The sequence below is a fragment of the Sinohyriopsis cumingii genome, chromosome 2 (genome assembly GCF_028554795.1).
Source record: "Sinohyriopsis cumingii isolate HCF-2022 chromosome 2, ASM2855479v2, whole genome shotgun sequence".
Lineage (NCBI taxonomy): Eukaryota > Metazoa > Mollusca > Bivalvia > Unionida > Unionidae > Sinohyriopsis > Sinohyriopsis cumingii.
The window spans coordinates 61,405,247-61,429,752 of NC_142962.1; the positions used below are offsets into that span (position 1 = coordinate 61,405,247).

Genomic DNA, 24,506 nt, shown 5'->3' on the forward strand with positions numbered 1-24,506 from the left:
CTTTTGTAGAATGCTCCACAAAATATATATATGATGGAATACAATGCTGGCACTCACACGGGACTGTTGGAGGGTGAAGAAATGACTTAATGCCAAAAGCCATGGAGGAAACTTGAAAATGGAAATATTAAGTTTCAAACAACATATAGTTTTGGAAACAACAATTATTATGAAAGAGAGTCTTAAAATTAATCAAACCAATTTGTTCACAAAGTTAGAATTAGAAGCAGTTAACAAATATCTGTCACAGATAAGGACAGGGAACAAATCAAAGCAGTAATTGCAAGAGGATAAACTAAAGTATAAAAATTATGAGCAGGTTTGGACATGATCATCCACGCATTATTGATTACCAACAGAGCTGGATATCCTATAGGCATGGTATTCGTGTTATTCATCGGTCAAACAACATCTCAATGTAATACCAGCTCATGCCAATTATTTTACAATAATATTATAAGACATATTTTTATAGTGTCTTCAAATATTTTAGCAGGTAAGATGGACCTCAGGTAGTTAGGTAGATGTAATCTTTAAAATGGAACGGTACGTGCTGGTAAAAGATGGAACATAGGTTGATAAAAGCTTTAGATGTGCTGCAATATTATCATGTAGAAGTAAAATTTGAAATTATAATTATGGTAATCTACATGTCAACTTAGAATGAATCAATCATATTTGTTTGCTTTTACTGTTGTAGTTGGCTAAACCACAACTCACGTGTTTTGTATAAGGCTGATCCTACTGTTTAGGTCTTTTTGTTAAAGTTTTATGTTATATATAATTTTCCTCCATTCATTTTCATCATGTACATTCTCTTTGCATATGGGAGTTGTGGTAGCTCAGTTGGTAGAGCATCAGACGTTATATCCAAGGGTCTCAGGTTCGATACCCAGCCAGGTCAGCCAATGTCAATTGCCTCTGTGTGGCTTTTGAAAAACACTTCGCTACTAAAAATAAATCTTTAGAGTATATACAGTAATGACGGGCTGGTTTTAGATTTAGTTATAGTCTGTTCCTGTGAAGAGTACCAACCAAATCACATATAGAATATTTTCCTTATTTCAAAGATTAACAACTCACCCAAGTTCAAAACCAATTAAGTTGCCACTTTCAAAGATTCAGGAAACACACTGGTCCACTGTAATGCGTACCGGTAGGAAATGTGCACGAGATTTTTTATCACAGTATATTATGGCATAACTTACCAAAGCATTATTAGAAATGTTCAATCTTCGTAAGTGTGTGCATGTCTGTGTGTGCGTGTGATTTTGATTTTTAACGTAGCTTTAGCAATGTTTCAGTCAGATCTATACGATGCCTATAGTGATTCCTAGCACTGGGGTATCATGCCGCAGACATGTACCATGATGTCTGAGCCAGTCACATTAGCCTGACACCAGGCCGACCAGTCCTAACACTAATCTCTTAATGCTGAGCACCAAGCGAGGCAGCTGTTAGTAAAATTTTTATCATAAGTGAAAATTTACATTTAAAATATTTATATTTAATGGTGATGTCATTGTGGTATTCTCTGTTTGGGTATCCATTCGTTTTCTGAAGATAACAGCCAATTGAACGCCTTAATATAAATTATGCGCACTGTTTCACTACACAAGTTTCAGCAAGATGATAAATGGGAAAGAAGAATCTTTGTTGGTGTTTTGTTGTGTGAGGAAGCGACTGTATAAACTATACTTTGCACGGTCATCCATACTGATGTTTCAAAATTTTCACAAGCTGTTTTACTTACTTTGCATCGTCAACAATGTCACATCCTTTGATCATGAACTAAGTAGTTGCACCTTCATGCAGATCAATACGTTACCCACTGACCTAATTTATCAGGATCAACCATTTCATCCCTGAGAGATCACTTTCTATTATATGTCGTCTTGCACAGAAAGCTACACAGTTAATTACAATGTAATAGGAAAAGGTTTTCATTCAGTCTTTATCTGATGCAGTATACATATTTATGTACAGCAACTACCAACCGAGAATATCGCGCCAGTGTGAACAACAATGACCTCCTCGATCTTACAAGGGGTATGTTCGGAAAAGCACTCTATTCAGCAATTATAGAACGAAAAACAAGAGACAATTTCTTGACTACCACGAGAAAAGCATCCAACATTTAGTACATATAAATAATAAGCAGTAGCCATAAAAAGATGCATGTAGTTTATTCCTTATTGCTCGGCGAAGGTCTTAACGGTTTACTGTCTTCTTCGAAATTGTTTTTGTTGCTCGTTTTATAATTTTGTTATTTGTATTTTGTTAATATCTAGTTTTAGCCATTGTATATCTGGCTTAATCTTGATGCTAAGTTAAAAGTCTAAATCACACACACACACACACTTTCGAGAAGGAATGATTAATTTAAATTATGATTTACACTATTTTGCCACTAACATGGTGGCTAGTGACATGTACTGGTCTTGTTTAAGGTCTGTAGCATACCGTATTACCTGGATGACCCGGAGGTTTTAGACAACTGGTATCCAGACTAAGCTTTCATTTTGTTTAGAACAAACCCTATCAAACAGTCGTGTTTACAAAGGATTAAACAAAAATTCAGCTTTGTTTATCTGAGTTCTTGCGATGCGGATAATGCTGTTTAAATAATCTGCCCATTGCCCACAGACCCTTGTAAACGGATGTTATTATATTGACTAAATAAAGGTCATGGTGTTTATCTCGTGTTGCAATAGTGTCAAATCACTTACTTTGCGGAAAAGCATATATCCCTAGAAGCAACAAGCAAATGAATATAGAATTTAAATTCTTGCCAATAGACCCACTCTTTTTTATATTTTCTTGGCAATATCTTTTCAAATGTATATTAACTTCACTTTATATGTAAAACGCATTATAAAAGTTAACTATGTTCTGATTCATTGGAATAAAGAATGAACAGTGCATTGCACTAACAATAACACTATGTATTTAAAAATATGTCCATTGACTTTATAATGATTTTACGCACTACACATCTTACAGAAGCTTACATCTAATTACATTCTTTCTGTTGAATTCACAAATTTTCATCTCATTCTCATGCGCATCTTTCCAATAAAAGAAAAACACTCACATGATCAGTTAATACAATTTAATTTATTTTAAAATTTGAGAAATTTGACTTCTTTGCTTCATTTCAGCGGAGACTGAGAATATGCATAACGATATGGGCTATAGATAAATATAAGCAGAATTTCACTTATTTAATGAAATACCATGAATACATGCTTCTAATTCAAATTCAACTGCAAACTGCACATACCCAGATCTGCCATCTCATAATCAGCTGACAGATATGGATCTATAAACTTCATTAGGAGTAATCAGTCGAACAAGCACCATAGACACTGATCTTCTTGCATTTGCAGTTTGATTTCACTTATAAGCAAGTACATATGGTATTGGTCTATTGATGTAAACCCGTAACAGTAAAATAACGTGTTCAAGGACACGAAGTAGAATTTTATCAAAAGAAAATGAAGTCTTATTTCTCATTTAATGTACATGCCACAAACATGGATATTTATAGATTATTCACACTAGTGCAATTGCTTCAATTGCTGACCACAGCATTCCCTCAATATAATGTCTTTCATTATAACCGTTTCTGTTGTAAGGCAGACTGGTCATGCATGGTATTAGAAGAAAAACTATGCATTCTTTGCCTCATTCTAAGACGATCTAACTACAATACAGTATACTGTATGGATGACATAGGCAGTGTTATAAGTGTTTCATGATAATACAGTCTCACTATAAGATGGTATATCCTTTGCCTACCATGAACAGTTTTATAATGATAAAGTACTGTAATTTTGTGATCAAACACTCTGTGTTTATGATCAATAATCACAATTAATATTGTTACAAAATCAAGCAAGGCAGGTTCATATTTGGGACAAATACCAGTTCTAGAAGTTGTACAAGAATTATAGGTAGGTCTTCAAATAAAAGAAATGGGCAGAAAATACAAATATACATTTCTTTGCTACTCAGATCCAAAGAAGGGTTGGAAACGTTTCTGACATTTCTTTTAAATGCACCAAACTCTAATACTGTAGGTACACCAGCAAAAGCCAACATATCACTCGATTGGAAGCGGATCTGGGACAGCGCCCTAACAATATGCAGATCGAACACAAACACCAAACTGGCATGGGCAACACTGGCAATGGTAAAAATAAACACACGGTGTTCATAGGGATCTTAATACTAGCATTTATCAGCTCAAATGTGTGCAATTAAAACAAAAGAACTGCTAGGACAAATTATTACAGAAACTCAACATTCCTTTCTATATAATGGTATATATTCGGTATCTGCTACTGATAATGAAAGCTTCTGCGTGTGATATGGATTTTAGACAATAAGCAGTCCAATGTTTTACTAAAATAATATTTAAATCAGAAAATAGTTTAAAATCAAAGGAATTCATAGAAACTTTAATTAATCTATATTGATTAAATAAACACTATACTAAACTGATCAGACTCTCCCACGATCTCTCATTTAAAAGGGCGTGATGTGCTCGTTACCCAGGACTGTGATCTAGATTTTATAAACCAGCTTTTGTGGCAAATAAAGTGTGTTCCAGTCAGGACAGTACATATAAATGCTAGGCATGAAATATTTAAATCATCTGGACCCATATGGAATCCTCAAGCTAAGAGTTTAAAAATAGTATTCTACTTGAATATGGTTACTAAATAGAAAAGTACATTTTATAAATGAATGTTTAATAAAGTTAAGTAATTTCAACTAATAAAAACCCAACATCTTAACAGAAAAATGGATAGATTGATTGATGCAGAACAAGGCAGAATAAAATAGAAATGGTATTAAAATAACACCAGTGATAAAAGGAGAAAGAATGTAATAATAATTATTTGTTAAGTTAGAGTATTATCAGTCTGAGTCAAATAGTATGCAGTCAGAAGTAGTGGTTTTATTTTTCTAAAAGGATTCTAAGAAAAGGACACATAACCCTGCTCACATGACAAAAAAGAAGCCAACAAATATATGGTAAAAAAGAAGCCAACAAATATATGGTTATAAATAAAGTTCGTTTATATTTTATTTTAGATACCTTTTCATGGAAGTGATTTTTTTCATTGCAAAATATGTAAAGTACATCGTAGACAAGAATATACAGTTATGCCACAGCGGTCATTAATTTAAAATAAACATATACTTGGCTTCCATTCAGAAAAGACAACTTTGATGTGAAATACAAACTAGTTATGTTAGCTTTTAAAACAGTCAGTTAGATCCGTAGACAGGCTGGAGAGGTGCGTAATTTGTTTTAAGGCGGGTGGTTAATGCATCAGATGGCCAAGAATAACAGCCGTTCTGATCAGGAATTGCAGCTCAACTTGCCCCTAGCTTGTATTAATAGAATGTTTAGAATAATATGAGAATAAAACTCAATGCTAACAATCCGTGTAAATATGCAGTAAGAACTATTAAAATATGAATATGAAAATCAAAGTTCATGTAAATTCTTGAATAAAAACTTTATAATGATAATGACAAAAACTAAGCATTACTTGCCAAACGACAGTGTTAACAGAGTCATGTCACCATGTGTATTATATATATTAGCTCTGTAAATCAAGCTATGGATATATGAAATTGAAAACATAGTGTTTAATTATTTTAAGCATGGAATTCGTTAATCAGAAAATGCAAGATAAAATACGAGCCACTTGAAGGAACAGACGCTGTACTGGGCAAATAGCAGGTTAATGAATTTGGTTTAAGACTATTTAATCCTTGAAACTGCTGAATGTAGAATCCGTCGAAGTTCTTCAGCATTAGCATGATTAACAAATTCGCTACTGTTGTGGACATATTTGATGGCAGATTGACACCAGTTTCTTTAGGAGACAGAAAAGAACATCAAAAGTCGTTTGCTCCAAATCACTATTCATTAAGAGGAGTAGTGACGACAAGATTTTCGCTGCACTTTCAACGATAGCCCCAAGGGTGGAAATAATGTGGACTAATCATGTTTGTCTAGGACCAGGTAGATAAAACTCATCTTATGAGAATTCATTTCCTTTAAGAGGAGTATGCAAAAGAAGATTTTCAAGATGAGCATGTATTGGGCGTTAGATCATCACCATTTCAATTTAATGTCAATACAACTTTATAAACCGTCTTTTAGTGAAACCACATGATGACATCATCATGCATTCTGGATAAGTAGTAAGAGTAGTATCTACATTAGACCCCATATCTGCACCATTTCCAACAAGGACTAGTGTGCATTATAAGTAATTTGATGAAAATCCCATGTCAACATCACTTTCCGTTCAGAAGGAGTGGTGATAATGAATTTTCAATATGGCTGCGGCGGCCATATTGAACGTCAGATCAACTCCATTTTTATTTCGAACCGACCAGTGTAATATCATGTTGATACAACCATCCATACGAGTAACGATAACAGATTTTCAAGATGGCCACTGAGTGGCAGCCAAATTGGATCTCAGATCGGCACCAGATTCATTTAAGAAAAACTGGTCATGATATACAGCCATTTTTTGAAACTTCACGTCAATATAATTTTCTGTTCAAGAAGAGTTGCGATAAGATTTTTAAAATGCTAAAATGGCGCCCATATTCGCTTTCAGATCGGCGAAGTTTCTTTTTGGACATCATAAGTCATTTAGTAAAAACCCCATGCTCACTTGAACATCGAATGTGGAGGAAGAGCGATAAAAGGATTTTCAAAATGGCAGATGTGGCGGCCATAGTGGAGTTCAGATCTGCGTCATTTTCATTTACTCCAAACTCTAAATCATAAGAAGACCTTTTTGGTCACATTCCCGAATTTATATGACCATACGTTCAGAAGGAGTAGCGATAAACTTGATTTTCAAGATTTCAATTGTGGTGGCCATATTGGTTGTGCGCGGATACCTCTTTCATCTAGGACCAGCTAGACTATGGGGAAAATGTGTGCGCAACGTTTCATGGCAATAAAGTGATGATTATGTTTAGTTTCAATTTATTTTTTGGTACCCCCCCCCCCCGAATACGATAAGGATTCACAAGAAATATTATTTGGAAAGGAATAATGCTGAAAATATAAAAGATAGTGGAGGCGGTTAAAAAGAGTAGATGTTTCCTATAATGTAATGTAAGAAGTGTGTTGTCTGTTGAAATGAAATGATGCAATGTGACTGATTTACAAATAAAGCAGGATAAAGAAAACAATCTAACAATATTTAAGAAGCGAAAAAGCATTTAGCATATGTACTCACGTTCGCGTCGGGTCTAATTGCAAACATCATATACTCTGATCACAAAATGCACTGGCAGATCAGGGTCCATATTGTTGATTCTATTTATTAATCCTAAGAAACTGCATATAACCAGCTTGCAGTTTGCGGCTGGATCCAACTAGAATGCAATGATATATGGTATTACATGCCATGTATTCATTAATGATTGGAAATAACCTTGTTTTATTAGCAATTTCACTAAATTCGGACTAAATGTATACAAAATTGCAAGGTTACAAAAATTTCCCATGCTTTAAAATTATTATTACTTGAACTATCAATTTTGGAGGTGTAGAGATTAAAATCTCTTGAAGATAGCCACCATGGCAGCCATATTCGGCGTTGGTCATTTACAATATGGACCATCTAGACATAATAAGAGCTCCTTTGGTGAAAACTTCATGTCAAACTGTGTTTCCATTTAAGAGGACGAAACGAACATTGTAAGAAATCTTTAGTGAAAGAATTTCCTGCTGGGTACTGTGGCACCCATATTACATTCCATATCATCACCATATTAATTTCAGACTAAGTAGAGATCATAAGACGTCTTTTTTATATATAAAAATACATGCCAATCAGAATTTCCGTTCAGGAGGCGCAGCCACAACAATATTGTTGATGGTGACTGCTCTGATGTTGGCGACAGTGGACATCAGATCGCATGCATTTTCATTCAGGATCAACTAGATGTCACAAGAAGTCTTCTAGTGAAAACTTGATGTTGACATAATCATCCATTGAAAAGGAATAGCAATAACAATAACTAGCTTTTCAAGAGGACCGATGTGTCAATTGCCAATATGCATTCATACATATTTATATCCACTAACTGGAAGGATTGGGGCTTGGAATTCCACATATAAAGATCAGTTTGCCCAAGTAGATGCCACCGGATATATTTTTCACAAAGGGTACTGGCTGCAATATTTGATAAATTGATGTTTGATTAAAAAAAAACTAATAATCATATAATCAAACAACTTTTAAGTTCAGACATGACTGTTTTCTCATTTATAAGATGAGGTCAGACATGATTTCCACCTTACAAACAGCAACATCACTATTGTCAAACAAAAATAGGGTCATTACTCGACTTCTAGAACATTTTGTCACAACGTTTTGATTCCAAAATACTAAGGTAATTTACTGGAAGTCACTTTTGCAGGCAATGCATTTCATTTGAATGAAAATATCTTCCATTTAACTGTAAATTATTCTCGTGGGTCTGTGGTTCTTTCTGTGTTTTCTCGGGTTTTTCCTTGTCGCAGAATAGAAACCTGGGTTTTAGTCACCTGGGTTTTTGGACTAAATGAATAAGACAAACACAATGTGAGAAAGATGGAAATTTATGAAATGAATTAATAAAGAAAAATATGTGATGTAAAAATACAATGATTCTCTCACGCTCTCAACATACGATTGACTCAAATCATTCTATAAACATTCACACATTGAAAATAAACCAAAAATATGAAATCAATATGAAGTACAGATCCAAGAAACCTCATGGACTTCAGACACGTTTCAAACAGTATTATACCAACAAGAGAGATTCACATGATCTCAGATATGAACTCCGATTAAGATCCAAAATAATCTTATGAACACAACTAAGATTCAAATAAATCTTATGAACACAACTAAGATTCAAAATAATCTTATGAACACAATTAAGATTCAAAATAATCTTATGAACACAACTAAGATTCAACATAATCTTATGAAATAAAAATGCAATTGGAAAAATAATTGAACCAAACGTATGCTTCTAGACCCCTTGTACAGTCGCACGATTCCTTGGGTTGGCCCACACTCTTATCGGCCGCTCGCACCCTTTATGGATCCACCACATGTACAGTCATACGTATACACACGTACAGACAGCATACAGCACCCATTTGAATTTGCTACGTCTACGTCCGTGGCACAGACATACGTACATACATACATACGTATCGACAGCACGCAGCCTTAAATACTCTGGAAACTCCAGACATCTCTAAACAACTTTAGACAGCTCAAGACATCTCTAGTAAACTCTAGTCAGCTCTAGTTTTAGTCACAGTCACAATCACAGCGACAGTCACAATCACAGCTACAATAAAACCAAATTGGTCAAAATAATAGTTTCTGTAAAATGTCTAGATATATGCTAATACATTAACCTCTAATAGTGACTTGTAATTCAAAGTTCAAATCTGCGTTGTAATAAATGCATTATTACGCGATAAGACATTACAAACCGAATAAGCTTCGCATATCAAATGAAATGTAAATTTAACACTTACCCCTATGGCTGGGGAACAATGGAGAGTGTACACTCCTTGAGGTGATCCCAAAAGACCAGTGTTGGTTTAGAAATCGATCTTACTTAAAAGGAGAGAGAGCAAAAGTCAGGGTAAAATACCCGTGCATATCATGTTATCAATGTCCCTTCGTCGCAAGTAATTTTCGGCGAGGCACATTTTAATACAGTCGCTTACCTGAAAAAAACACTTATTCACCCTAGATAACGTTGTACGCATGTACAACGAGAAATAGTCGAATAGTTCTAAGGCAAAACCAAGTTATTTTGTTGCCTAATTCGGTGACATTCCTCTACCAATAATACTGGCCGCCATGTATAGCCTATCGTGTGCTGAAAAATGGTGTTAAACCCAACACCAACAACAACAACAGTAAATTATCATGATTTGCATAAAATACTCTTCAGAAAGTGAATGTGAGAATATATGGGTGCTTTATCGAGTTGAGATAATTAGAAAAGTAAATGATGACTGGGGGTAGTCGAGCACAGGATCTTACAGATTATCGCACTGTGGACTGATACCTTAGATTTCATACTCGTATTACATCTTTAAAACATTTTTTTCTAAGTTCCAACAGTCAAGCTAACCAATGTATATATATATAGTAAAAGTCAGCCCTAACAATGTGGTTTTTTTAATGTTTCAAAAAGGCGTATGCCACATCTATCTATTCCTTTAAGCCTCAATGACGATTTAATGTATTATCTAACATTTTACAGAAGTTAATGCGCATTATATGTATATATATTTTTTACTTGTGATGAATCATGGTAGACTCTTAAAATATCAAACAACATATTAATGCAATGTTAGAAACTTAAAACATGTCAAATATATTTGTTGCATATTTGCTGAATTAATACTGACGAAGTATTTTGAAAATATAGATGATTATCTTGTACACTGTGCACGTAAAACAAAAGTAAAGTCAATTAAGGTGGCACGCAACAGTGAACAAAAATGCATATAGGCAAAATGTTTTCAAAACTAGGAAGATATGAAGTTAACACCTCTTGCCCTAATAATATGCAATTAACAACCATTCCCTCCTTCGTATTTCAAGAATATTATGGGATAATTTACTCATAAATTGTCCAAACATTTGCAAATCTTATTTCATTCTATCCCATTTAATGAATACGATTATGGAGGCAGCCCTGGATACAATTATGGAGACATTCTTGAATGAAGAGCTTCAAATCAGTACAATACAAAGATATATGATGTTGGTTTGATGAGATCATAAGGAAAGCATGTGCCTGAGGCTGAAGGCAATTACAGGGCTATAAATTGGTGAATGAGGGTAGGAGATCGGAACCGGTTGGGATGGATAGCTAACTGTCGATCTAGGATACTGAAGAAAGATATTTTATTCACATAAACATGGTGTACGGACAATATTTGGTCTGGACTGCATTTTTATAAATTCAACACAATAATCCTGATGAACAGTTAACAAAGTTTCCATGCAATATATCCAATTAAGATGATGTGTGGAAAGTAAATTCATTAAAATATATCAAAGAGTATATGATGAAAAAGACAATACTTCCATCAATAAACAAGGTCATAGTAATGTATTAGATATACCATATTACCTAATTTACAAAACGATGACTGATTACAAAGTATCATGATTTATATGTGACATCATGGTCTACAAAAATAGATTATCCGACCAAAAATTAAAACATAAGAAGAGCATGTAAAGAAATGTGAACTAATACATGTATATTACAATAAATCAAAGTGTCAGGTAGTAGGTCCAAAACTTCAGCAATAATTCTTACACTTTACATCCGTATACAAATTCATCAAGGTAATGGCAAATATTTCAATATATATTTATATACACTGCAAAATAGTTAGTTTAAACAATCCTTAAGATTTTCTCATTATTTTCCGGCATTTTAGAACTATTAATAAGTTTCTCTTGTTATGTCTTCTAGAGGAACTGCATTGAAAAAACTATTGGTAACACTAAAAATAGCCTTCACAGACAGCGAATATCATAATATATGTCTATTTGTTTGTCTTTCCATCCATCCGTTTACCTGGCATTATCACTTAGTTATTGTTTGTGTTTAGCCGACTGTCAGACATGACACCCTTCAAACTAACGCAGCTTGAATTGAATGTGAGTCTTAAGAGTATTACATCCTTCAGACAAAACTAGTTCAATATGACCTATATGTCATGCTTCAATGATCTGTGTGAAAATTATATTTATAAGTTTGTCAGACACTTTATCTTGCATAGTTATGTAACCCACTGTGAAGATCTGACATAATACGCTTTTCACAAAGACGTATTTAACTGTGACCTATATTTTTTCATTCTAGCCATTTGTGTTCAGTTTTATGATAATCATGAATTCTCTATTGCTGAGTCATGTAATTTCATGTACTCATGCATCACGAATAATAAATTTGAAGCAAAATGGAACCGAAAATAATCACTGAATGACGCATATTATATTATTTGAAGGCAGCTGTGTTTCTCAAGACAAAAATTTCAATCCCTTGCTCCACGTGTAATTTTAAGGCAGGACTTAAAGTTCTTGAAGTAATTGAGAGACTCCATTTTAGCATACTCACTTAAATTATCAACTTTTCTTTAAAGACGTAAGATATAGATGGCTTGTATCGCTTGTAAATAAACTTAGTATAATTATATATCAATATATTGTCTTTTGGACAACTAGTATTCAAAACGACATCATCAGTTTTAGCATGTTCAGGAACGACGTTTAGCGCATTACACGTTTGGAACTGAATTCAGTTTCGAGAATCTGTTCCCGTCTGAAATTGTTAAAGATGTGACCTCCCTTAAATTATATAAGTTTGTGAATGAAACTAGAATACTAGTTAAAGTGGAAATCCATGCCTGCAAATAAATTACATACACATAACAAGGGACGTAACATATCAATAGAAATAAAACAGCAAACTTCAACGTATCACTAACCAGTCTGCAGGAAAGTAATTATCACCAAGATTATTTACCCCCTTGTACAACTGAAATAATTTGAAGGAACATGCTTGTATTTTCTTTGTCATGCATTCATGCATGAATTCTTACCAAAAAAAATGTTTGCCTAACAGTAAAGGGTTTTCAAAACGGACTTGGTTTATTCTGATACCTCAGTCCCCAATCAGATGAGTTGCAAATAAAATTAGTGTCCTGTGCCTATAGTCTGCAAAATGGTGTCCATTGGCAAAAACCTGTGGAAAAACATTTAATTAACAATGAGCACAAATGTGAATACGATGATGACACAATACTGTAACAACAGTGTCACTTGATTATGTGTATGTATATGTGGCATTTTTATTGAAATTTTTACATTTGGATCATTTTTTAAATTAACATTGAAAACACAATACAGTGACTTTTGCAAAGATTTGTAAAATTGAGCTGAAGTTTTTTTGTTTTTTTTTACCATGATCAAGTTACAATGTGAACAAGGCATGACTAACATATACCAATTTACCGTTATATGGCCTCGTCCTCTTTATAAAGGCATCTCTGGCATACTTTGCACAAATGTAAGTATGCCCTGCCTAATGCGTATTACAAAAAATCGTTTTCCTGAATTTTGAATGCGTGAGTAATTTGATGTAATTTTTTTTTTCGGGATATAACAGGATGAAGGAGAGGCAGGATATAACAGGATGAAGGAGAGGCAGCAATATTGGTGAACTTAAAATCCATGCCAATTAAATGCAAGATCACCTCATTAATACGCGTAGATACCGATCATAATCAAACTCATCCGAGACCTTGATAACAAGAGTTTACAAACCAATGTGATTAAAATCTTACAAGAAATTTGGTATCCACGGTGTTCAAACGCTCAGCTGGTCACATGTAAGATTACTTCATTAATATGGTGATTGGCTCATAATCGAACTCATCCGAGTCTGTGATGATATAAGGGTAAACACCAAAATCTGATACAAAACTGATAAAATATATGGCCTTTACAGTGTTCAAACGCTCAGCCAATCAGATATAAGATGACCTTATTAGTATCCATAGTGTTGTTAAAATCTAGATTGTCCAAGATCTTCGAACCAGCTTACATTCATAATATAATAAAAATCTAATCGGATCTTTGGCCTCTAGAGTTTTCACAGACGAAGCCAATTAGACATTTGTATCGGTGAATGTCGCGCATAACCGAACACTTCCGAGACCTTGATGACACAAGCTCACATTCCACATTCCAATTTTGATCAGAACAAATCAGATATATGACCTTTATAGTGTTCATGGGCTTAGAAAATCTAATGCAGAAAACCTCGTTTTTTTAAGTGGATGTTGCTTATAAAGGAACTCATCGAGGTCCTGATGATTCAAATTTACATACCGAATCTGATCAAAATCTGACTAGAAATGAAATCTCTGGAATGTTTACAATGAAGTGTTGACAGATGTACTGACTTAACAAGACAGACACCGCACGAAGGACACAATGCCCTAACAGAAGATCACTTGACCTTCGGCCAGGTGAGATAAAAACCTGTTCCTGCAGATAAAAAGCTTACTGTTACTGACTCATGCACATGTAAATGTATAGGTCACATCTGGCTGAATGAAGCTTATTTATTTGCATGCTCTGCAATATACCCAACAATATTAAGTATCTTCATTTATTTAGTCATATATTTATTGGTTAACTTTATCCACAACTAAAACTTTGTACAAGGCTGTTTGCAAGAGAAGATATTTTTGTAACACATCTGCAAATTATTTCAAACTTTTCTTTATTTATGAACATAGCTAGTATTAGGAGATAACTTGAAAAAAGTTAATGATATGAAAAATCGAAATAGTACTGCTTCAAGAGCATCTTTATTTTGTTTATTTTTTCTCTCAGGTGACTTTTGAAATTTCACAATTTCCCGATATATTTTCAATATTTTTATTGTATTACATCGTTACTAGAAGTTTCATGCACAATTCATAAAAATGTTTAATAACTTATGAGCAATATAACCTCTCTTTGTAACTGTTTTCAAATATATTCTAGCATTTATAGGCGATTTGTTGACTCGACAAATCTCCATAGGGGCAAATGCGCTGTATCTTGTATTTTACGCATAGTGTCACTGCGGACAATTGCGTCAGCGTATCATCTGTTGCGTTCTCAGTTACATCATACTGATATTATGTACTGTGCTGTCAAATGTTTTGATTTATAAAAACACTCCGCCCCTTATTAGAACTGATAATACGGGATGGTATCAAGAAAGAAACTCCAAAAAAGATCAGATTTCTTGATGATTTCTTTCAGTACCTTTTATGATGAGATCGGATCATACATTACTGCTAAGCGAAGAACGGGCTTAAAGGACACTGGTCACAAACAGCTACTTTTTAAGATCTGCTAATATAATGAATAGTAACTAGCATTACATTGGTTTTACACTGACAACAATAGCGTACCAAGCAAAATGTACCTTACAGCGGAAAGCATTCTTAAAGATTGTAGCAATCCTAAATTACATTACTGTTTGCAAGTTTCATCTGCAAAAAACAACCTGAGACTTGCCATCGAATTGCAATAGTTATGTCTACTTTGTCAAAATGTACATCTATGTTCAACAAATCATTGTAAGCATTTAAAAAGTACGTCAACCTGGTCAGGTAGGCGCTTTCATTGATCTTAAACAAATATTAGTTGTTATTATATTCTAAAGTATTTTTACCAAAGTGTATTAGTTCTTGTATGCAGAGTACCCTGCACCTTTTGTGTAAAAATCGAAACTAATTCCACATCAAAATAAATGCTTCCTCTATGGAATTTTACAATGGCAACCAAGTGCTACACGAGCCTATGGACAATATCATAGACTCGACTTTGTCGATGATACGAACTGATTCTATTCTTTGCGATGGATTCAATAAAACTACTATAAAAGCTAAAAAGAATAACTGAGTGCAAAAAATGTTACCTAGGTAGAGTTATAATTTTCAAGACGTTATGCTTATTATAAACTTACTAAGCCTATATAACGTAAAATATATGGTACGCATACACAATCCGTACTTTGTTGTCTATGACAGATGAGTTTTTCGCGATAATTCGCTTTCCAAATAAGGTTCACCAAACCATATTTGGATAATCGCTATATTTACTACGACCGTCAGCCGTTTATATTTTTAAAAAGGATGAAATTTCTTTATATAGCACACTGAAAAAAGACTGAAAACGGAAGTAGTATTAAATCAACAACAAAATTCAGCTTTTGGTCTGCTTTACACTTGGTTCTATGGTGAAAATCGAGAATTCATTGCATAAGAGGTCAATTTGATTTAAGGATATATAATATGCAATATCTTCCACCGTACTGACGGTATGGAGGAAAAGCGTCGAGAGCAAATCACACACGTCAGCTCTATTGGCAAATCATTGTATTATCGACGAAGGAGGTATGGTTATTAATATTAGTACTAAACTGGATCAAGAAAGTCAGACTTCGAGCCTAGTCATTACTAGTACGGGGGTAGTACAGTTTGCTTTCTTGCAATCCTCTGCGATATCATTGTTAGCAATGCACGTGACTTTTTATACTGAATTATACCTTTTGGTTGGCCTCACCTTAAATTGTTCACATAGTTTAACACTGATTTTATCTCATGTATTTTCTTGGGGCGGTTGCACGGAACATTGATCCACGAGCAATAAATTTAATGAATAATCGCTCTTTAAAGGTAAACACATTTTTATTTATAACTGGAATAATCTGGACCAGAATACCACACATAACCGAATACCACAATTAACCGAATAGGTGGACCTGTACATAACATGTATGACTTGGCCTTTAGCAGAAGGAAGACATTTTAAACACAAATTAATAATGCATCTTGCTAGACATATGAACACATAGAGAGATCATGGAATGTAGAGTTCGGAGATAATGGAGAATGACTTCAGATAGATGAGGATGAAATTGTTTCCATCATGATGAATAGATACATGTACATGTACTAGGATCCGAATATCACTGGCTCTTTTGGAAGGGGAATCCCCAATGTCTCTCTTCGTTGCCCCAGGAAATTACTGTATGGGTGTTCCTCACCACCTGACACTCGTTAAAGCGAGGATTGAACACAAAAGGATGTGTGACTCCGTGGATTTATGCTCGGCAAACTTTGCAAAGTTATAATAAATCTTAAACACAGATGAAGGTAATTACTTAAAAAGACCAAAAAAGAACTGCAAAGAAGTAAGAACAACAGACCTGTGTGGTAATGAGCAATAAAGGCTCAAAGAAAATGAAATTTTGTAAAAAATTTATATAATACAGTACTACATGTGAACATATGCTTATTCACACACTAATCTTATTATCAAATCAGACCATCAATGAATGGATTGCATTCTCTTAGTAAATGAAAAGGATTCATATAAAGCAGCATAAGAACATTTTTCTCAGTCTAGCTGAACCATTTGGATTCCGGGAATTTGTCCTTTATCGCCAAGAAAAAATTTGTGAATGTTACAACGGCAACGATTTTGAATCTTATTAATAAAAACTAGTCTAGTACGTGACGGATCATAATACGATATACTCTATCACTGTGTATATAATATTCATCTTTTGATTCTGTATTTTAAAAAAAAAGATTCAAAAGATACTGCCAGTTAAGATCATACTACATTGTTTGCATATGTTTCTCTATCCTCTGTTTAATCTATGAAAGTTCAGAAAAAGGTGTATCTTCTAAATTGGCAGCAAATGCCGAGGTTGTTCCGATTAACGTTGCATGGGATAGATGAAGTTATTTAAGTTATATAGTAATTCTATTACCTTGTTCGAAATAATTGCGATGCTATTACGTCCCTTCTTGTGACCGACAGTAATCCTAAAGAAATGAAACATTTAAAGACCATCGAAAAATCAACAGAGCGACACAATAGGCAGACAGAGATTAAAACTAAAGTTGTTACGAGACAGTAAAGCCGTTCTGCACATATCTATTAAAGCCGTTCTGCACATATTTATTCAGGAACAAGCTGGTTGTGTGTGTCATCATGCCCGTGATGAATCACACTGTGTTGAGAAACACAAGCCAAACGGTAGATGTAGGTCACAGATATTCGTACCAACTTTCATGATCGTACACGCAATAAAGTCCTATCACATCACGTCAGCAAAACAAAAATGCACATAGTGAGTGAAGTGTCAAAAGTTGATTACAGTGAGGTAACTTTGGTATCATGGTGTATAACTTCTACGTAATTATCAAAAATCAGATTTCATGACAGTACAGGGTTTGATTTGGTTTTGTGGGGTCTAACAAAATTATTTAGCACATGGTATGATATACATGGATGCCAGTATATTTAGTGGAGGAAGAACCACCGACCCACGGGAAACTACTGGAAAGCTTTCTCACATACCCACGTTGGTCGAGCCAAGACTCGACCCCACACAGGAAAAGATGGGATGTGTGAGTGATCTGTAAAGCGGACTATTTGGTCAACCGGAGCTCCTAATATCTGTACAAGCAATTGCGTCGAAGAAACTCACTTAACCTTAAGCTTATCTTAAAGGAAACTGGTGCGGATCTGATGGTCAATATGGTCACCACGAAATGTTTATCTTTTGTGTTTTAGACAGTCTTGCACACACCTCTACTTGTACCGTCATGAAATGATATATGCATTAACACAGAGAAGCACTGCATTTCCAAAATCACAATGACATGCTTCAATGACAATATATATCTTTTAAGGTTAAGTGAGTTTCTTGGACGCAGATTCTTGTACAGACATTAGGAGCTCCCGGTTGACCAAATAGTAAGTTTCAAGGGAAACAATATGACCCATTCTCCGATCCACGAATTTAAGGAAACAATGCACCGTAAACCTTCAAGGAAAATTATTGGACTTTTTTCTTGGATCTACAAATTTAAGAACTCAATACACAATTAATCGTTAAGGGATATGATAGGATTTCTTTTCGAATCCACCAATGTAGGAACCCGACCCACATTAGAACTTCTAAGGAAACAATATGAGCCCTACAATTCTTAAATTTACGTAGAGGCATCTTTATTTCGAGTACACAAAAATATGTAATGTCTCATATTATCTTCAATCAGATGACTGATTTAATTTTAAAATATTACCCAAAATGGTATAACTGTTGACATACGTAAGACCATTGCCATTAAGATGTACAAGAGAGTAGTTGGTAATTTGAAAGAAGTTGACTGAAAGACCATGAATACTGATTTGTATGTTATATAGATATCATTCTCTAATTCGTATTGTTCACATATATTTAATAATTTCCTTAAACCTGCGATAGAAGGACTTATCGATGACATATCATCAGCAAAACTAAAATTGTTAAGAAACAACACATTTGGTGGCAGACGTAACCCCACGTGACACTGACTCACTTTCAAACTTTAATTCTATTTTTGTGAATTGTGTAGTAAGTTAATATTGCATGCTTTCTAGACATTCGTTTATTGCAATTAAATGCAATTATCAAAACATTGTCATTCTTGGTTTAATGTGCAATACAACAGGAAACAAAGCCACATTGATAGTGATGGAGAGCAAAGCGTGTAGCTTCGTTATCTTTAATGAATGTTTGTCTCTCTCAATTGATTACCGCATGAAGTCGCTTATAAGTCGATTCAAGATAGGAATCCTCTGTAAGGCAAGCTACCAGTACCCTGGTTTGCAGGCGCAATATGCTATGGCATATCATGATCTTTGTTGTTTGCAGTTTGACTCGACTTATAAGCCAGTCGACTTATAAGCCAGCATATTCGATAGTTGATTTCTTTGATAATGTCACATGTTGGTTACTGCGCACATAAAGGGATTGTTTATTGTTAAAATAGTTACCAAGTAAGCTAATTGTTAATTGATATAAAATATACATATATTATTTACACACGCAGAAACACACACAAACACAAACATACAGCATACACACATTTTAATCAGCTTCTAATCATGGATCTTTTAAACAATCTGAATGACTATTTTCATCAATGACACAAAGTTGGATGTTTTTCCATCAACAGGTCATGCACGTTTCTACATTCTTGGTCACTGCTACAATATTGTTCACAAAATATATTTTTTTCAAGGATTTCATCCAGTTTTATTTAAATGGAGTGCCTCTTGATTGCTTTTGTTTTATCACAAAATGCAACATTATAATTAAGAATGTGGATTTAAAAGAACAAATGAAATATATGCCCCCAAAATAAACCATAGCAGATGTCTGCGTGAAATCATTTTTAAACCAAATACACAATGGTATTCTCTAATATTAATTAACAACATCATAATGAGTTCACTTTAGATATATATAAACCAATGCATTTAGAATCACATAAAGACCATAGATAGTGATTTGAGCTCACATCAGTCACACTGTTTGCAGTGATTCTTGTTTCCCCAAGATAGTCAAGTTAGAGCTTAAATGCCACAACGAAGGTAAACTGCAAACAAACAGTACTTGATATGACTACACAAACCTGCCAACACCATTACTTAATCTGACTACACACACCTGCCAGCACAATTACTTAATCTGACTACACAAACCTGCCAGCACAATTACTTAATCTGACTCCACAAACCTGCCAGCACAATTACTTAATCTGACTCCACACACCTGCCAGCACAATTACTTAATCTGACTCCACAAACCTGCCAGCACAATTACTTAATCTGACTACACAACCCTGCCAACACCATTACTTAATCTGACTACACACACCTGCCAACACCATTACTTAATTTGACTACACACACCTGCCAGCACAATTACTTAATCTGACTACACAAACCTGCCAGCACCATTACTTAATCTGACTACACAAACCTGCTAGCACCATTACTTAATTTGACTACACACACCTGCCAGCACAATTACTTAATCTGACTACACAAACCTGCCAGCACAGTTACTTAATCCGACTCCACAAATCTGCCAGTACCATTACTTAATCTGACTACACTAACCTGCCAGCACCATTACTTAATCTGACTACACAAACCTGACAGCACCATTACTTTATCTGAATATACAGAACTGCAAACATTATTACTCGATTTGGATATTCAAAACTGTCGGCACAATTACTTTATCTGAATATAAACAACTGCAAACATTATTACTTGAATTGAATATTCAAAACTGTCGGCACAATTACTTTCTCTGAATATACACAACTGCAAACATTATTATTTGAATTGAATATTCAAAACTGTCGTCACAATTACTTTATCTGAATATACACAACTGCAAACATTATTACTTGAATTGAATATTCAAAACTGTCGGCACAATTACTATACCTGAATATACACAACTGCAAACATTATTACTCGATTTGAATAGTCAAAACTGTCGGCACAATTACTTTATCTGAATATACACAACTGCAAACATTATTACTTGAATTGAATATTCAAAATTATCGTCACAATTACTTTATCTGAATATACACAACTGCAAACATTATTACTTGAATTGAATGTTCAAAATTGTCGTCACAATTACTTTATCTGAATATACACAACTGCAAATATTATTACTTGAATTGAATATTCAAAACTGTCGGCACAGTTACTATATCTGAATATACACAACTGCAAACATTATTACTCGATTTGAATATTCAAAACTGCCAGCACCATTACATTATCTGAATATACAAGCCTCCTTATTTTACAATATTTAGTTCTTGGAATGCAGTTGATGTCTTATGGAATACTGTAGGCAGTGTGACCGTGTATGTGCCATATACCAAATTTAAAGTTTACTTTTTGTAACAACTTAGCACCCCATCCCTGCTCCACTTTGTATATACTGTTTTCAAAATATTTATTATTGTTTCTATGTTGTTGTTTTTTTTTTGCTTTTTTGTCTTTCAAAACTGTTGGCATTATTCATATTCACAGTACTCACCTAAGAATTTTGTTAGAATCAATTCAAACGATGTTCAAAGTCGTTTCTTCCAATTACGAATATCCTGAAGATTACGGTGAAATTATTTTCTTCTTATAAATCTAAAATTGCGTATATTATCTTTTCCAGGTTATTAAAAACATAAAGTGTACAAATGAACAATACAATGAAACATGAACTAGATATCGGAGGTTAAAAAGAAACTGAACTACACCCTGAAAAATAAATGTTATCAATGTTAAGGCAGTTTGATACTAAATAATTTAATTATGTAACAGACATACTATTATTAATTCTTTACGACATAATCACGAGTTATAACGCTTCTCTCGCTTACTCATGAACAACGCGCCTTTACCCCTTCATGGCGATGTTGGTCGAGCAGTGCATGTCCCTAATGACGATATTTGGCTGATTTTAAAAAGAGGCACAAATTTGGGGAAGATTTTGCCATTAAAGGTGCGGAAGTCTTATTTTCAGCCAACTTGTTTGATAGAAAATAAAATACTATAATCATTCATTGTGAAAACTGAAACGTATGTTTGATAGAAAATAAAATACTATAATCATTCATTGTGAAAACTGAAACGTATGGGATGATAAACGCTATAAATTGTATACTACAACCTGGAAACCAATGGGCGCGCATTTTGTTTACACAGTGGTGGGATGCATATACAAGTCTATATGGACGAAAGAGCACATATTAACCCTGTTTTCAGTGGGGGCCCCGAGTGGCTGATGGTCTAAAGCGCTGTCCGTTACGGATCACTGCCATCTCACCTCTGTTTGCCTAGGTTCGAGTCTCGGATTCGGCCAATGTGGATATGTGAGAAAGCTTGCCAGTAGATTCTCGAGGGTCGGTGGTTCTTTCTGGGGTTTTCCCGGGTTCTTCCTCCACCATTAATACTGGCCGCCATACATAGCCTATCGTGTACTGAAAAATAGCGTTAAACAACAACAACAACTGTTTTCAGAGAACAGTTCGTCATGAAACAGTCTATGGATGATTTGTGTGCAATATCCATATTTGCCATATCTGCTTCGTTGCAGTACATCATCAGGAATGAACCAATTGTGATTCAAACATACTTACAAATTAAGTTTTCTGTTCGCATCTGTGATGATATAACGGTTCATTATATGGAAAACTTTCTTTTAATTTGAACATTAATTTCCTGCCATACATACATACATACATACATACATACATACATACATACATACATACATATGTGTGTGTGTGTGTGTGTGTGTGTGTGTGTGTGTGTGTTATCTGAATTTGTTAACAAAGAAGATTATTCAAGTGAGAGCCCACTGAATGGAATACTGTCCTCTCATTTGTTAAAAGAAAATGACGTCTTGTACTTATTTATAACTTATTTTCAGCTGGCCAAATGAGAAGGTAATATTCCATTCAGCGTATTGTTCTTGCATATTAAGCAGGCGCGATCAGGACCATGTCGAGCGGTAGCGTGGGAAATTGTTTTGACATTCCTTAAAGGTATGATATTAAGTCAAACTTTTAAGAGGGATACACAGTCGAGTGCCTGAGCTAAATATCGGTACCAATTTATTAAGCTACGCAAAGCCTAGCTTGAAATATCAGCATTTATTTTTAAATAGGTCGTGCGAGAAAGGAGACAAGTGTCCTCCCTTCTAGTTCTTATATAGTACATGTATGACAGGTCAATTGTAAACAACGATACAAGCCCCTGTGGAATGGTCTGATCATCTATGATTTCAGAAAAAGTTGTACACTACTTCAGGATTGAAGTCAGTTGCTTCCATTGAATCTAATAGGTAGCACACACTAGTCCAATAAATCTCCTATATTACTTATTAGTATACATCTCTGTCATCATTTCAGTTATGTAATCAATAAAAAAGGATCCTTTTCCCATAATAACATCATCCAGGGATAAAATTATATAAACTTAAATTGCACATATAGACAAGATGTGTAAACTGTTAATAATGGTGTATATATTTTAGCTATTTACATTTTTAGAGAACGGGTCTTACAAAGTTAATGGTGTCTTTCGGGTTAAAACGCTTCCATAATACACCACCTTATGCAAAAAAAGCAAATAAATGCGAAACAGGGGACGTTAATGAATATTAATGTTCTGCATCATGATCGGTATCAAATCGCGTGAACCATGTTCACATTAGCCAATATTTTCATATTACCCTCGACTTTCTTCCGAAAATCCAATAGCATGACTTCCAGCACCATCAGTGTCCGTATTATAAGTCAGCTCCGTAGGAAGTCTGTTCAAAAGAATAATCATGCACATCACCACTCGCATGGATTCTTTGGTTTCAAAACACAGCGATGAAATGGACACAGGAAAACTAGTAAAACGATTTAGGCCTTGGGGATGAAAAAGTAACAAATTGTATATTCATTAACGTCCAAAGTATGACAAGTTCACTAAATCTTTGGAAGAATACAGATATGAAATAAGCGTGGCCATTGGAAATGTAACATACAAAGATATAATCGTTAAAATACGAGCTGCAAAAGAGTCTGAAAATATGAACTATAAAGAAGTAAAGAAAACATTGAAATACCGAATACATTCAAAATGCTTTCAAAGAATTTGATACGAGATATCAATTAACTAAACATATATATGCAAATTTATTCCTAGCCATTACGAAGACTGATTGCAAAAATGCCAAGAAAGCGACTAGGGCAATTCTTAGAACCCGGAAATAAGTACATTGTTATTGTACGTATAGTAGGAATATTAGGATGAGGACACATTTGTTCTAAGGCATGCAGGTCGTAAACGAAGCTTCGAAACGAAACATTGAATTTCCCAGATTTGATTGTTCTCAAGTCAAAAGCGATCTTAATGGTTGGACTACCATAATCTAGTACACACTGTAGCATGAGTTCACTGTCATTTCTAAGG

At 34.4% G+C, this 24,506-nt stretch overlaps 1 long non-coding RNA gene across 1 annotated transcript; it reads right to left on the reverse strand.

Moving 5' to 3' along the window:
- Window positions 1–3,095: 3,095 nt before the first annotated feature.
- On the reverse strand, window positions 3,096–17,672 carry LOC149805013 (uncharacterized). The gene is made up of 2 exons (XR_016417397.1): window positions 17,446–17,672; window positions 3,096–7,428 (listed from the first exon to the last, which is right to left on the reverse strand). It is a non-coding gene; the product is annotated as an uncharacterized LOC149805013 (long non-coding RNA).
- Between the last annotated feature and the right edge of the window lie 6,834 nt (window positions 17,673–24,506).